At 38.7% G+C, this 17,441-nt stretch overlaps 1 protein-coding gene across 1 annotated transcript in view; it reads left to right on the forward strand.

The window, feature by feature from the left end:
* The window catches only part of GC (GC vitamin D binding protein), a 286,233-nt gene extending 269,083 nt beyond the window's left edge, over positions 1-17,150 (forward strand). The window contains exon 13 of the mRNA XM_053703332.1: positions 16,984-17,150. The gene's annotated coding sequence lies outside the window, so the exon portion shown is untranslated. The remainder of the gene's footprint in view (positions 1-16,983) is intronic.
* Positions 17,151-17,441: the final 291 nt, after the last annotated feature.

Genomic DNA, 17,441 nt, shown 5'->3' on the forward strand with positions numbered 1-17,441 from the left:
TTAAAACCCACCACCCACACAACCAACCCCCCAAATAAAATACTAACTAAAACAACCTAAGCTCCCCATTGCCCTGAAAAGGGCATTTGGATGGGCATTAACCTTAAAAGGGCAGTTAGCTCTTTTGCGGCCCAAAGCCCTAACCTAGAAATAAACCCCACCCAATACACCCTTAAAAAAAACCTAACACTAACCCCCTGAAGATCGACTTACCGGGAGAAGTCTTCATTTAAGCCAGGCTGAAGTCCTCAACGGAATTAAGGTAGAAAAAATCCTATTGGCTGATTGGAACAGCCAATAGAATGCAAGCTCAATCCTATTGGCTGATTGGATCAGCCAATAGGATTTTTTCTATCTTAATTCCGATTGGCTGATATAATTCTATCAGCCAATTGGAATCTAAGGGATGCCATCTTGGATGACGTCACTTAAAGGAACTGTCATTTAGTAAGAAGACGTCGACTGAAGAGGATGCTCCGCGCCGGATGTCTTGAAGATGGATCCGCTCCGCGCCGGATGGATGAAGATAGAAGATGCCGTCTGGATGAAGACTTCTGCCCGTCTGGAGGACCAGTTCGCCCGGCTTAGATGAAGACTTCTCCCGGTAAGTCGATCTTCAGGGGGTTATTGTTAGGTTTTTTTAAGAGTGTATTGGGTGGGTTTTATTTTTAGGTTAGGGCTTTGGGCCGCAAAAGAGCTAACCGCACTTTTAAGGGCAATGCCCATCCAAATGCCCTTCTCAGGGCAATGGGGAGCTTAGGTTTTTTAGTTAGTATTTTATTTGAGGAGTTGGTTGTGTGGGTGGTATGTTTTACTGTTGGGGGGGTTGTTTGTATTTTTTTCAGGTAAAAGAGCTGATTACTTTGGGGCAATGCCCCGCAAAAGGCCCTTTTAAGGGCTATTGGTAGTTTAGTTTAGGCTAGGGATTTTTTATTTATTTTGGGGGGGGGGGCTTTTTTTATTTTGATAGGGCTATTAGATTAGGTGTAATTAGTTTAAATATCTGTAATTTGTTTATTATTTTCTGTAATTTAGTGTTTGTTTTTTTTGTACTTTAGCTAATTTAATTTATTAATTGTATTTAATTTAGTTAATTTATTTAATTATAGTGTAGTGTTATTGTAACTTAGGTTAGGTTTTATTTTCCAGGTACTTTTGTATTTATTTTACTTAAACAGCGCTGGTATTGGAGTGTGGTAAAGAGAAAAAAATTTTGCTCAACGCTCACTTTTAACGATGGTTTTCTGAAAACTTGTAATACCAGCGCTGCTGGTAAGTGAGCGGTGAGGGAAAACTGCTTGTTAGCACTGCACAGCCTCTAACGCAAAACTCGTAATCTAGGCCATAATTTTTACAAGTGCGGGACTGACGTTGCGTTACAGGCTAAAAGGCTTGCGGTATAGCTATACCGACAAGACTTGTAATGGCTGCTGTACTGTTTTAATGCTGAAATGACGTTAAAACACGAACGCAAAACTTGTAATCTAGGTGATAGCAAATTTAAATTTATGCAGCCATTGAAACTGTATTCTAGTTTATGCAAAACACTTTTCAATTTCTTAGGACATTTGGCATAGATGATTCTGGAACAGCTACATTCTGATTGGTTAAACATAAGACTATGTATAGGTAACAGTTTTTTGGGGGGGTTTTGCTGCACTTCTTTAAAGACCAAAACATATACATGAAATAAACAGCTAAAAGAAATAGTGAACATTGTCATAAATTGATACATTGTTAATAATGACTGCCATGTGTGGGTTTTTTTTACAGCCATACTTGCCACTATCCTGATTATCTCTGGACAGTCCAGCTTTTTGTCCTCCTATAATGTGATTTAAACATATAGTCTAGTCAAATTTCATGATTCAGATAGGTCATGCAATTTTAAACAACTTTCCAATTTACTTTTATCATCAAATATTCTTTGTATTCTTTGTTGAAAGCTAAACCTAGGTAGGCTCATATGCTTATTTCTAAGACCTTATCTCAGGGCATTTTGACAGTTGTGATGGATCTTGGCTACCCCGACTGGGTAGCTCTGCCAACGGATCCTTCCAGCACCTGGAACCAGCCGCTATGTATCGGAGAAAGCGATCTTAGCAAAGCCGCGCCCAAATAACTAGACAGACTAGTGTTCAGGTGAACAAAGAAGAACCTTTTATTGGGGAAAGCACACAACATTTATACCCAAACTGATCTTGATAACAAGCCTTATCTGACCTTGACATCTACCACTATTCCCACCCCTCCAGACAGGCTGGTGCCTCCATTGTGTCCATTGCTCCCCAGTGTCCAGCGGTACAAGGATGGTGTATTCAAGGTGATCCCAGGGGAGCGGTGGCCCTTGCAGGGTGTCGTTGGAAAACCCTTGGCCCTTGAAGTTATGGCTTATCCAACGTACACCAGGAAGGCCATTGGGAAATGGGGGTAATGAGGGGGGGGTCTGAAACCTCCGGTTCCTGAGAGGGCTCACCCCTGAAAATCCCCCCCTCTCTAGTACTCTCTGAGAGGTCCAAATTCCCAAGAGAGTGGAGCTCTAGGACAAGTAGCTGCTGGAGCGACCTGAGTTAAAGGGGACCGGGGATCCAAGCTGCTGAGGCTGGCCAGCAATTCCATGGGGCCAGTCGTCTGCTGAATAGGGCTTGGAAATCCTGGTTCTCCATGGAGTTCACCTCTGGCAATTGGCCCATATCTCACCCTCCCCACAGGGTACCAATCCCCAAAAGAGTGGAGCTCTTGGACAAGGGGCCTCTGTAGTGGCTGGATGTAAAGATTTCCAGAGGATGCTGGGTGTGGCGGCCGGTTGGTAGATCCATGGGCACGGCCAGCCTGAAAGAGATGGGCAGGTCAGAGACCAGCTCTTTCAAGATCAGGTTCACATAACAAAAACAAGGGAAACAAGCGCTCTGGGAGATCACGGTTGCTCTGAGGAGCCCAAAAACCCCTGCAGCCCAGCATGCGGGACAGCTCCCACTTTCCAGTTTGGCAGACCCGGCTAGATCCACACACAGGTTGGCCTGGGGCTGTCCGAGGAGCTATGCCACTTCAGTTTGCCAGGAAAGTCCATCAGCATTTCCATTGCTTTTTCCTGGCCTGTACTGAATGTCAAAGTTAAAGGGCTGCAGGACTAAACTCCACCACAACAATCTTCCATTGTCCCCAGAAACTCTGTTAAGCCAGACAAGGGGGTTGCGATCTTTGAGGACAGTGAAAGGTCTCCCATACAGGTAGGGCTGTAGCTTCCTCAGGGCCCATACCAGAGCCAGACATTCCTTCTCCACTGCAGCGTAGCCTACCTCTCTGGGCAACAGGCTACCGGGTGGTCTTGTCCTTCTTTGTCTAGCTGGTTTAAGACTGCTCCCAACTCGAACATGGAGGCATCTGTATGGACATAAAAGCGTTGAGCAGGGTTAGGAGCAGCCAGTACTGGGGCAGAGACCAAGGCAGACTTGAGGTTCTGGAAGGAATTCTTACATTCAGGGGACCACAGTTTCGGGTTAGGTAGGTCAGAAGTTTGGGCAGGGCACTATAGTTGGGGACAAACCTCCGGTAGTATCTGGCGGTCCCTAGAAAAGCTGGCACTTGGGTCTTGGTCCTGGGGGTGGGTCAGTTTGCCACTGCCTCAACCTTAGCAGGTACTGGACCTCCGAGCATCCTATAGTGCACTAGTCAGGCTAAACTACCAATAGCCCTTAAAAGGGCCTTTTGCAGGGCATTGCCCCAAAGTAATCAGCTCTTTTACCTGAAAAAAAATACAAACATCCCCCCCAACATTAAAACCCACCACCCACACAACCAACCCCCCAAATAAAATACTAACTAAAACAACCTAAGCTCCCCATTGCCCTGAAAAGGGCATTTGGATGGGCATTAACCTTAAAAGGGCAGTTAGCTCTTTTGCGGCCCAAAGCCCTAACCTAGAAATAAACCCCACCCAATACACCCTTAAAAAAAACCTAACACTAACCCCCTGAAGATCGACTTACCGGGAGAAGTCTTCATTTAAGCCAGGCTGAAGTCCTCAACGAAGCTGGGAGAAGTCTTCATCCAAGCCGGGCGAAGTGGTCCTCCAGATGGGCAGAAGTCTTCATCCAGACGGCATCTTCTATCTTCATCCATCCGGCGCGGAGCGAGTCCACCTTCAAGACATCCGGCGCGGAGCATCCTCTTCAATCAACGTCTTCTTACTAAATGACGGTTCCTTTAAGTGACGTCATCCAAGATGGCATCCCTTAGATTCCGATTGGCTGATAGAATTCTATCAGCCAATCGGAATTAAGGTAGAAAAAATCCTATTGGCTGATTGGAACAGCCAATAGAATGCAAGCTCAATCCTATTGGCTGATTGGATCAGCCAATAGGATTTTTTCTATCTTAATTCCGATTGGCTGATAGAATTCTATCAGCCAATTGGAATCTAAGGGATGCCATCTTGGATGACATCACTTAAAGGAACCGTCATTTAGTAAGAAGACGTCGACTGAAGAGGATGCTCCGCGCCGGATGTCTTGAAGATGGATCCGCTCCGCGCCGGATGGATGAAGATAGAAGATGCCGTCTGGATGAAGACTTCTGCCCGTCTGGAGGACCAGTTCACCCGGCTTAGATGAAGACTTCTCCCGGTAAGTCGATCTTCAGGGGGTTATTGTTAGGTTTTTTTAATAGGGTATTGGGTGGGTTTTATTTTTAGGTTAGGGCTTGGGGCCGCAAAAGAGCTAACCGCACTTTTAAGGGCAATGCCCATCCAAATGCCCTTTTCAGGGCAATGGGGAGCTTAGGTTTTTTAGTTAGTATTTTATTTGAGGAGTTGGTTGTGTGGGTGGTATGTTTTACTGTTGGGGGGGTTGTTTGTATTTTTTTCAGGTAAAAGAGCTGATTACTTTGGGGCAATGCCCCGCAAAAGGCCCTTTTAAGGGCTATTGGTAGTTTAGTTTAGGCTAGGGATTTTTTATTTATTTTGGGGGGGGCTTTTTTTATTTTGATAGGGCTATTAGATTAGGTGTAATTAGTTTAAATATCTGTAATTTGTTTATTATTTTCTGTAATTTAGTGTTTGTTTTTTTGTACTTTAGCTAATTTAATTTATTAATTGTATTTAATTTAGTTAATTTATTTAATTATAGTGTAGTGTTAGGTGTTAGTGTAACTTAGGTAATGTTTTATTTTACAGGTACTTTTGTATTTATTTTCGCTAGGTAGTTATTAAATAGTTAATAACTATTTAATAACTATTCTACCTAGTTAAAATAAATACAAGCTTGCCTGTAAAATAAAAATAAACCATAAGCTAGATACAATGTAACTATTAGTTATATTGTAGCTAGCTTAGGGTTTATTTTATAGGTAAGTATTTAGTTTTAAATTAGAATAATTTAGTTAATGATAGGAATTTTATTTAGACTTATTTAAATTATATTTAAGTTATGGGGTGTTAGGGTTAGACTTAGATTTAGGGGTTAATAACTTTAATATAGTGGTGGGGACGTTGGGAGCGGCAGATTAAGGATTAATAAATGTAGGGAGGTGGCGTCAATGTTAGGGACGGCAGATTAGGGGTTAATAATATTTAACTAATGTTTGCGAGGCGGGAGTGCAGTGGTTTAGGGGTTATTATGTTTTTTATAGTGGCGGCGACGTTGGGGGCGGCAGATTAGGGGTTAATAATTTTATTTTAGTGTTTGCGATGTGGGAGAGCCTCGGTTTAGGTGATAATAGGTAGTTTATGGGTGTTAGTGTACTTTTAAGCACTTAAGTTATGAGTTTTATGCTACAGCGTTGTACCATAAAACTCTTAACTACTGACATTTAAATGCGTTAGGACTCTTGACGGGGTAGGGTGTACTGCTCACTTTTTGACCTCCCAGGACAGACTCGTAATATCAGCGCTATGGAAGTCCCATAGAAAAAAGACTTTACGAAGTTTATGTAAGTCGTTTTGCGTTAAGGCCAAAGAAGTGTGCGGTGACCCTAAACCTTCTAGACTCGTAATAGCAGTGGGCGTAAAAAAGCAGCGTTAGGACCTCTTAATGCTGCTTTTTCAGCCTAACGCACAACTCGTAATCTAGCCGTATTACTTTACCCACCAGCACTAAAGTTTACTTCAAACTCTAGTAAAAAACACAAAACCACTGCACCTCCCCTAACTATTTAACCCCTAAACAATCACAGCCCGCATTGATAACCAAGCAACTCTGCTATTAACCCACTAATTTTCACAACCCCATCAGTAAACCCTCTCTGCTAGTATTTTCCTAACCACCACAACCCCTTTGGCAAAAAAAAAAACTTACACCCTCTAAACTGTCAGACCTTTAACCCCCAGATGTCCATTGCAAAAAATTGCCTCTCCATTAACCCCTAAACTTCTTATCGCACCCCTACCGTAGATTACACAACCTAAACTGACTACTACCCTATGACACCCAAACTTAAAGGGACAGTCTAGTCAAAATTAAACTTTCATAAATCAGATAGGGCATGAAATTTTAAACAACTTTCCAATTGACTTTTATAATTACATTTGCTTTGTTCCCATGGTGGTATTTTTCAAAAGCTAAACCTAGGTAGGCTCAAACTAATTTCTAAACCGTTGAAAACCGCCTCTTAGCTCAGAGCATTTTGAAAGTTTTTCACAGTTAGACAATACAAGTTCATGTGCGTCATATAGATAAACATTGTGCTCACTCCCTTGGAGTTATTTAGGAGTCTGCACTGATTGGCTAAACTGAATGTCTGTCAAAAACACTGAGATAAGGGGGCAGTCTGCAGAGGCTTAGATACAAGGTAATCACAGAGGTAAAACATATATTAATATAACTGTGTTGGTTATGCAAAACTGGGGAATGGGTAGTAAAGGGATTATCTATCTTTTTAAACAAAACAAATTCTGGTATAGACTGTCCCTTTAAAGGGACAGTAAACACCCTGTAATTACAAGCCCTTTCTGTTGTGTTGCTACGAAATTTTTACTGCACTTATTTATCAATGACCAAACTCTACCCACTATTTGCCTTATTTAGAGGAGACAATCTGGGCTTTAGTCGGCAGATTATAAGGCTAGTCCCGACTATAATGTTAGTATAGGGGGGACTGTTTAGCAGTTGTTATTTCATAAAGCCAATTAGGGAAAGATATATAGCTGAGTTAGCCGGGAGAGAGTAAGTGCAGGGCTCAGCATGGGCCTGGAGCGTGCTAAGGGTTAAGGCTCAGGGCCGGACTGGGAATAAAAAGCAGCCCTGGAAAAATTGCAGAAGACCAGCCCAATAATCTGTGAAAGCCTATATATATATATATATATATATATATATATATATATATACACACACACTAAATCAGACATATATAAACACACACACACTAAGACATATATATATATACATACACACACACACAGACAGTGCACACACACACATACATAGATACACACACACATACATAGACACACACACACAGATACACACAAACATACATACATACACAGACACAGACATATACAAACACACACATAGATACACATACACACATACATACAGGGAGTGCAGAATTATTAGGCAAGTTGTATTTTTGAGGATTAATTTTATTATTGAACAACAACCATGTTCTCAATGAACCCAAAAAACTCATTAATATCAAAGCTGAATAGTTTTGGAAGTAGTTTTTAGTTTGTTTTTAGTTATAGCTATTTTAGGGGGATATCTGTGTGTGCAGGTGACTATTACTGTGCATAATTATTAGGCAACTTAACAAAAAACAAATATATAGCCATTTCAATTATTTATTTTTACCAGTGAAACCAATATAACATCTCAACGTTCACAAATATACATTTCTGACATTCAAAAAAAAAAACAAAAACAAATCAGTGACCAATATAGACACCTTTCTTTGCAAAGACACTCAAAAGCCTGCCATCCATGGATTCTGTCAGTTTTTTTATCTGTTCACCATCAACATTGCGTGCAGCAGCAACCACAGCCTCCCAGACACTGTTCAGAGAGGTGTACTGTTTTCCCTCCTTGTAAATCTCACATTTGATGATGGACCACAGGTTCTCAATGGGGTTCAGATCAGGTGAACAAGGAGGCCATGTCATTAGATTTTCTTCTTTTATACCCTTTCTTGCCAGCCACGCTGTGGAGTACTTGGACGCATGTGATGGAGCATTGTCCTGCATGAAAATCTTGTTTTTCTTGAAGGATGCAGACTTCTTCCTGTACCACTGCTTGAAGAAGGTGTCTTCCAGAAAATGTCAGTAGGACTGGGAGTTGAGCTTGACTCCATCCTCAACCCGAAAAGGCCCCACAAGCTCATCTTTGATGATACCAGCCCAAACCAGTACTCCACCTCCACCTTGCTGGCGTCTGAGTTGGACTGGAGCTCTCTGCCCTTTACCAATCCAGCCACGGGCCCATCCATCTGGCCCATCAAGACTCACTCTCATTTCATCAGTCCATGAAACCTTAGAAAAATCAGTCTTGAGATATTTCTTGGCCCAGTCTTGACGTTTCAGCTTGTGTGTCTTGTTCAGTGGTGGTCGTCTTTCAGCCTTTCTTACCTTGGCCATGTCTCTGAGTATTGCACACCTTGTGCTTTTGGGCACTCCAGTGATGTTGCAGCTCTGAAATATGGCCAAACTGGTGGCAAGTGGCATCTTGGCAGCTGCACGCTTGACTTTTCTCAGTTCATGGGCAGTTATTTTGCGCCTTGGTTTTTCCACACGCTTCTTGCGACCCTGTTGACTATTTTGAATGAAACGCTTGATTGTTCCATGATGACGCTTCAGAAGCTTTGCCATTTTAAGAGTGCTGCATCCCTCTGCAAGATATCTCACTATTTTTGACTTTTCTGAGCCTGTCAAGTCCTTCTTTTGACCCATTTTGCCAAAAGAAAGGAAGTTGCCTAATAATTATGCACACCTGATATAGGGTGTTGATGTCATTAGACCACACCCCTTCTCATTACAGAGATGCACATCACCTAATATGCTTAATTGGTAGTAGGCTTTCAAGCCTATACAGCTTGGAGTAAGACAACATGCATAAAGAGGATGATGTGGTCAAAATACTCATTTGCCTAATAATTCTGCACTCCCTGTACATACATAGATACACACACACACACACACATACATAGATAGATACACACACACAGAGACATATACAGACACACACACATATACACACACATACAAATACACACAGACACACACATAAATACATATGCACACATTTGAATTATGCTTTTACATGTAAACTTTCTGCAGAAGATTTGTGTGGGTGTGCATACAACTTGAGAAAATTAAAAGGAAAATGCTCTGCTTGTGCCCTGTGGTGTGGTGTCTGTATAAATCACTATATGTCCAGTCAGTTGATTCTCCTTTAAATAACAGCACTGCCCTTTACACATCATAATCCAGCTCAGCTGTCACAAGAAGCAGCCTTACCTTACCTTCTGTGTCTCTCTAGCAGACAAACATTATACAGAAGGTTAAATTCACAAGGCTCTCCACTGCTCTCCCGTAGTAAATTATCAGCAATAGTCCCACCCCTCCCCCACCTGTCCCACTCGTTACCGGCAGATCTTCTGTGTCTGGGGGAGTTTACAACACTGGCACTGCTGATAGCACAGAGTTAAAGTGGTTCTGGATTCCCAAACATTTTCCTCTGTGTTTTTGTTTGCAGTCACAGCCCTGCCAGCACTGTGCTAATGCACAAAACGGTATTTGATGTTTAGCACATGGAGGAAAATGTTTGGGAATCCAGAACCACATTGTTTATTTAAAAAAAGAGAAGTACTGTGCAGGAGTCTAAATACAAAAATATAAGCTGAGAGCTCCCAATTAAATCAAATAGTTAGCCTTAGCCACTAGTGAAGCATTCTTTTACCTCACTGCTGTTCATCTTATGCTGTCCCTCAGCGCACCATTCAGAGTCACAAGAGCAGGCACTGTGAGAACTTGACTTCCTGTCCCTGACACCTGAATCTCGCGCTCTCTAGCACAGTTTAGCGCTCCTCATTCCCTGGTCGGTGCCATTTTAAATGGCGGCTGAAATGCACTTGTTACTGTTAGTGCAGCCTACCCCTGGACCTCCTGCGCTTTCATTTTGGTTGCTTGCCGTAGTAGCATGCCATGCTGTGTGAGCCTCAGCCTGTGCGGCACTGTTGCTCTCCAAACAGTCCACACTCTGAGTCTGACTGTGCAGCTGCCGGCCGGCCCAGGCTCAGCCCGGCCCACCGGGATTTTCCCCGGTATCCCGGTGGCCCAATCCGGCCCTGTTAAGGCTAAAGGAATGTGAGATAGGAGAAGAGGGTGTGCAACTTCTCAGCTTTTGCATCCAGATGAAGAAAGAGGAAGCAACAATGCCTGGTGTCCAGTTTATAAGGTAAGGAGAGGGGCCCATCCCCAAGTCCTGCAATTTTTATTGCCCCTACTATGCCCACCATCTTCTCCTATCTCACATTCCTTTAGCCTTAACCCTTAGCATGCTCCAGGCCCATGCTGAGCCCTGCACTTCCTTTTTAGGAATTAGAAATTGCTCAATTGTCAGGGCTAAATTACATGAAAAGGAAGGGAAATAAATAATGAAAATATATTGCAAAGTTTTTCACTATTTAGACAAGGAATGATCTGCGCTCACAAAGAAGTATATAATGCCTACAGATACAGGTGATTTCTCCAAGCACCTTTAAGGACGTGATAGGGAAAATAATTAAAGGGTATTAGTTCTAGCAGATAGAGCAAATTCCAACTAAGATTTGTGGCGCTTCAGATAGCTTAATATAAACTAGTACGGCTATAGATAAATAATTTTCATTTATTTTATAGAGTGAGATTAAAGGGTGTCAAATTCATTTAATATCGGTCTTATTCGTTAGAATACAGACTGTGCACTAAAATGAAATACACATAAAAAGCATGCTCAAATGTATAAAAAAACACAATAAATATACATGATAAATATACAATCTATGTAGTGATGTCTGCACAACAAACACTACACAGCTTATTAAAACCAATTGATACAGAAAATATGCCAAAGAAAACATTTTTTCACAAAGAAATTGAATACAAACAGCTTGCACAGCAAAGGTGCCCTAATCAGGGTTACTGAGTTTAGCGTAGTAAACAAACAAAACCTCTCTGTAGGTAACAGAAATACTGATATCAGAGTGTTCTCGCCATATGAAAAACGTCTCTTTTCAATCTCCTTAAAGTTTGAATATCCTATATAGGAGAAAGGGAGACAAGAGGACACCAGCAAATACAGTTCCAGATATATGGTGTTAATGTATTACTTACACCGGATGGTGTCTGTTGATTCTCTTGGGTGACGACTCTTTGGGTTGGTTAAAGGTTAGATTCCAGGCTGGCAGACTCTTTAAATAAGATTCACAGCGGATCTCCTTCAATCTGACCAGAATCTGAAACCGGCAAACTCCAATGTGCCGTTTGGCATCTGTAGGTAATGGAGCGCTAAAATTTCAAGTACGGATCCTCAGAGGGATCAAAACAATGAGCAACGCGTTTCGGCTGTTACGCCTTTGTCAAAGTTCTTCTCTATGCATAACTATACATAATTTTACATAACTTTACATAACTATACATAACTATAGATAACTATATATTACTATACATATTTTTACATAACTATACATCACTATACATAACTTTACATAACTATAGATAACTATACATAACGTTCTCCAAAGTTTTCATAAGGATGAGGGGAAATTCCTACACTACAGAAAAGAAATAAAATAAATAATAAACAAAATTATGAAATATTACTACCCTGCATACTGGCAGACTGGTTGCCAGTACTTAAGTTGGTGGTGACCAGTAGGGGGAAGGGAAGAGAGCTGTTTAGGAGGGATCTAGTAGGGGGGTAGGGGATCAGGGAGGTGGGAGGGTAATTCCTGCAATTCAGCAAACATTACCCTTAACAGGAAATTTTAAAGAAAAACTAGCTCAAAGTACTGGAGACTTTTTAGCATTTTCACACCATTTAAACCGAAATAGAGCCTTGTTTTTTTTTTTATTTTAAATTCTAAATATTTATTTTCTTTTTTTAAGAAGACAACCCAAGATATTGCTTTTTTAGCATATTTCATGCCTCAATTTCACCTCCAGATGTGATTATATAAAAAAAAATTGTGAGCTTTTTCACAAACTTTGGGTTTCTCACTAAAATTATTTACATACTGTTTGTGCAGTCATAACACAAATAGTTGTAAAAGCTTCTCTGAGATCCCCTTTATTCAGAAGTAGCAGACATGCATGGCTTTGCCATTACTTTTTGGTAATTAGAAGGCCACTAATTGCAGCTGCGCACCACACTTCTGAAATACCCGACAGTGAAGAGATTAGTTGGTTAGCTGATAAGGGTAATAGTATTTTAGTATAAGGATTACCCTCTCCCCTTCCTGGTCCATCCCAAACAACTCTCCATCCCCTACCCACACTCCTCACCACCATCTTAGGTACAGGTAGACAGTGTGTTAGTATACAGTTTAGAGCTTTTTTTTATTATTTATTTTTTTTTTTTTAAATTCTGCAGTGTAGGGATCCCATTTTAACCCTCCCACCTTCCTAACCCCCCCAATCATCTCTCTAACCCTCCAACTAGTGACAGCCATCTTAGGTAGTGACAGCTGGCAGCCAGTACCCTAGTTCATAGTATTTTATATTTAATAATAATGTTTTCTAATAATAATATTTTATTCTGTAGTGTAGAGCCCCTCCCCGAGATTGTTTTGTAGGCCTCCTGATTTTTTTCTGTAGTGTAGCATCCCATCCTTTCCTTTCCAAACTAGTGCACTGATCATGCTCCGTTACTATATGAAGGCAGATGCTGGAAGCTCACAAACAGCAAGTTTCGGTTGTCACTTTTGGCCAAAGGAGTTTAGCCCTTCACTGCCGGAAATTTCAGAAATATGGTGCACAGCTGCAATTTATGGCCTTATAATTACCGAAAACCAATATCAATGCCATGTATGTCTGCTATTTCTGAACAATGGGGATCACAGAGAAGCTTTTACAACCATTTGTTTTATGGCTGCACAAGATGTGTATAAATAATTTCAGACAGAATCCCAAAGTTTGTGAAAAAGTAAAAAAAAAAAATGATTGCATCTGATGGCCAAATCGTGAATTAAAATATACAAAAATTGGCCTAGATCAATACATTGGTTTGTCTACTTTAAAGAGATATATAGTTTTGGGGGTCAATATTCAAAATTTGGGCAGTTCTGCTATTCCAAATGAGTTACCCCATTGCTTAATTTTAGACATAGCTGCAGATAAAGAACTTATAAAAAATAATATATATATATATATATATATATATATATATATATATATATATATATATATATATATATATATATATATATATATATATATATATATATATATATATATATATATATGCAGTTGGTCTTAGCTGAATAAGAGGATGCCAATGAACACATTTTGAAAAAAAATTCTACAGTTAGAAAGCTACAAGTTTTTGTGGAATGTGATCATTCATCTTTTTTATATTCTTTTGTTTCTTTTTCTTTTTTTACTTTTTTTGGTAATTTTAAAATAACTTCTTAATTATGTGAATAAATATCTAGTCATCCATTAAAACCTTTTTATGCAAAAAAAGGGTATAGTTTCCATAGGTAAATAAAAAATAAAAATTCTGTGTAAACTGAATGATATCAAAAATGCAGAAAAAAAAAATCTCTGGTACTTTGGACATTTTTCTCTGAAATTCCCAGTAGTGAAGGGATTACTTTTTTGTGCATTTCAGTGTGTGTACATGATTGCTTCCTTTCAACAACGTTATAAAATAAAAATCAGCTTAAAGAATGAAACATACACAATAAAATATAAGTTCATGACAATAGTTAAAGGGACATTAAACCCACATTTTTTCTTTCATGATTCAGACAGAGAATACCATTTTTAACAACTTTCTAATTTACTTCTATTATCTAATTTGCTTCATTCTCTTGATATTCTTTCCTGAAAAGCATATCTAGATAGGCTCAGTAGCTTCTGATAGGTGGCTGCACATAGATGCCTCATGTGATTGGCTCACCAATGTGCATTGATATTTCTTTATCAAAGATTATCTAAAGATTGCAGCAAATTAGGTAATAGCAGTAAATTGAAATGTTGCTTAAAATTGTATTCTCTATCTGAATCCTGAAGGAAATTTTTTGGGTTTAATGGCCTTTTAAGATTGTTGTTGCATAAAAAAATAGAAAATGAATGCAAAATGATGTGTTCTTACACACATCATGAATTATTAGTTAAGCAAAAAACCTGCATTCAGGCACATAAGGTAGTCATCATTAATAATGAATTAATTTTGCTGAGCGTATTTTCCTTCCATATAGGTTTTCAAAAACCCTGGCAAAATCCTTCTTATATTGTTACACTTCTAATTAATTAGCTGATAGACACTTCCTACTAATGGTCATTGGTTGATACACACTTGTTTAATATGTACTTCCTGCTAATGTTTATTTTAACTAGTAGGAAACAGTAGACAGGCAGACAGATAGATAGATAGATAGATAGATAGATAGATAGATAGATAGATAGATAGATAGATAGATATCTGAAGGAGTTTCCTGCTATTAACCTAACCGTTTCCCAAAAACGCAAAAGCATGAAAACAAAAAATCTTTAACGAATGTGTGCAGAGAAGACATGTTGCAGATTTACAAATCTGCTCCAATGGATGCATAATTTATGACAGCCCTGGAAGTAGCAACTGAACTGGAAGAATGAGCTTAGATATGCCTAGGAGGAAACTTCCCTGCCAACAAGAAGTTCTAAAAATCACTCGATTGAACCAAAATATAGAGCTACCAGTAGCCTTCTTGCCTGTATGGAAACCATAATAGAGAACAAACAAAGTGATCATTGTTTGGAATCCTTAGTAGCTTAAATGAATATATTTAACACTCTAGAGGACTCAAAGAAGGTATAAGAATTCTTGATTGAAATTTTCTGCAGAAACAATTTTAGAGAAAAACATACTGGTTGTGTCTTATCCTTATAAAACCCCAGGGGAATAAGGGAGATACACAGCGAAGCAGAGAATTTGGAAATTCTTCTGAGATAACAAAAATAGAAAGAACCTCCTGGACAAAATATTAAAAACTATGCTGGACTTGGGTTTAAGGGCGGTCCTTGGAGAAAACTAAATACAACTCCATGGAGGAGGAATAAGTCTAACTAGCCTAATTCTCTCCAAATCTTGAACAAAGATATAAAGATATTAGAAATACCAGCTAAATTCTTATGTGAAGGAACTTAAAAAAAATCCACAATTTGGCCCTTCTAGGGACTAACTGACAATCCCTTGTCAAAACAACCTAGCAGAAACTGAAGAATCCAATGGATTGTAAAGAAATGCCAGGAAAAACCCACAGAAGAACAGCACTCAAAGAAAAAAACTTCCAAACTTGTAGAAAGTTCTGAAGTTACCTAGTTCCAGAAAGAGACATGGCCGAATTCACAAAAAATCTCTATCTCAGAATTAGGCTTTCAATCTCTATGCCGTTATATTAGAGATTTGATATAAATATGTATATATATATATATATATATATATATATATATATATATATATATATATATATATATATATATTATTTTTTTTACAGTCTATTTGGGTATTGAACACAGACCTGCTGCCTGAAGAAATTAAGGTGGCAACTGGCCATCTGAACCAGGTCAGTATACCAGGTCCTATTAAGTTCCCATGAAATTCATTTTTTTAATCAAATAGTTGGAGCACCTCAATCTTCAGCCTTTCATCCTGGTAGGCGGCCAAGAACAAACTGAGGAGAGAGGGTAGGTGGGAAGGGATTAAAGCTCTTGTGTTCCACATAGACATATGGAGAAAACAGAATAAACATATTTTTTGTTAACACTGTGTGATTTCAAAGCATTAAAACGATAACAACCACCTGTGATAACCACAAAGTTGAGTGGTAAATAATCAGTTTGGTGGAGTGTTTCCAGCGGATTTGGAGTATATCCGGTAATAAAATAAACAAGCCGTCTGTATCCCGTGGCAATAATCAGCAACTCATAACATAACACGACTGTGTGAACACGAAGGTATCTATCACACTGTGGGTCGTAAAAGTTATGTGTTGCTGATTATTGCCACGGATACAGACGGCTTGTTGATTTTATTACCGGATATACTCCAAATCCGGATTTGAGGATCATCGCTGGAAACACTTGACCAAACGGATTATTTACCACTTAACTTTACGGTTATCACAGGTGAGCGGTTGTTATCACTTATATGCTTTGAAATCACACTGTGTTAACAAAAAATATTTTTATTCTGTTTTCTCTATATGTCTATGTGGAACATTTCTCTTGGAAGCGCTGTTTAAACTCCATTTCTAGACATATATATTGATATAAATTTTATTTTATTTTTTCATGCTATTATTTAAAGTTTCACATACGTTTTCATTATTAATGTGTTAGGTTCTTTATTTATGTTCTTTGGAACAAGAACTTGTATCTTCCTCTTTTGTTTAAAAGTGTATGATGTTCTTTGACTGTCTAACCTACTGTACTGTACATTCTGAAAATATGACTAACAATGATTAAACATTAAGTTAACAATGGACCTCAATGGAAGGGTGAACTAATATTAAATAAAGAAACAAGAAATAAAAAAATTCTGATGAGATGAGAAATAAATTACCCTGACAGTAACAGAAAAAAAGTTTTTCTAAAGAGTGAAGGACAGTTAAATAGAATTTTAAAACAAAACACATTCTTAACTCAAAGACCTGCTTGACAAAAAGCTGTCTCATAGGAGTAGTTGATCATCTTTATACGTAAACGTCTATATTTTTAATTATATTCTGTCTTCTATAGTTCTTGCATATAAATTATATATTTTTTTTCCCTAGAGTTTAAAATAAAGCTTTGTATTCCTTTCTACTCAGGGCTAAGAAACTTGTAAAAACTCCGACACGAAGCAAGAAAAAGAAGAAATGATTGAATCAATCTGAAGATATAATGTGATGCCAAAATCCTTTCATCATCTTCTGAACAAATTATAAGTGCCTATGGATGCTTTTAAAATCATAATAAAATGTATTTGAATATATAATCTTATCTTTATTACTGTAACATAATGTAAAAGAAATGGGTTACAAATTAAGTAGCTGCGTAAGTTATATAAACGAGAAGCAACCCTTGTTCATAAGAAAAGTGATGTATCATCACTAACCTCTGGGATACCATTATCTACAATTTCTTTTATTAGAACCTTTACTGTTTCTTTGTAATATCAAACAGATTGTATTACAAAATGTAATTTGGTGTCACTGTTTATTAAAATTTTGAGCAATTGGGACCAAAAGAAAATACTGTAGTAATATTTTTAGTAATCCATCTTGAG

The sequence above is a fragment of the Bombina bombina genome, chromosome 2 (assembly GCF_027579735.1).
Source record: "Bombina bombina isolate aBomBom1 chromosome 2, aBomBom1.pri, whole genome shotgun sequence".
In the NCBI taxonomy this organism is placed as follows: Eukaryota; Metazoa; Chordata; class Amphibia; order Anura; family Bombinatoridae; genus Bombina; species Bombina bombina.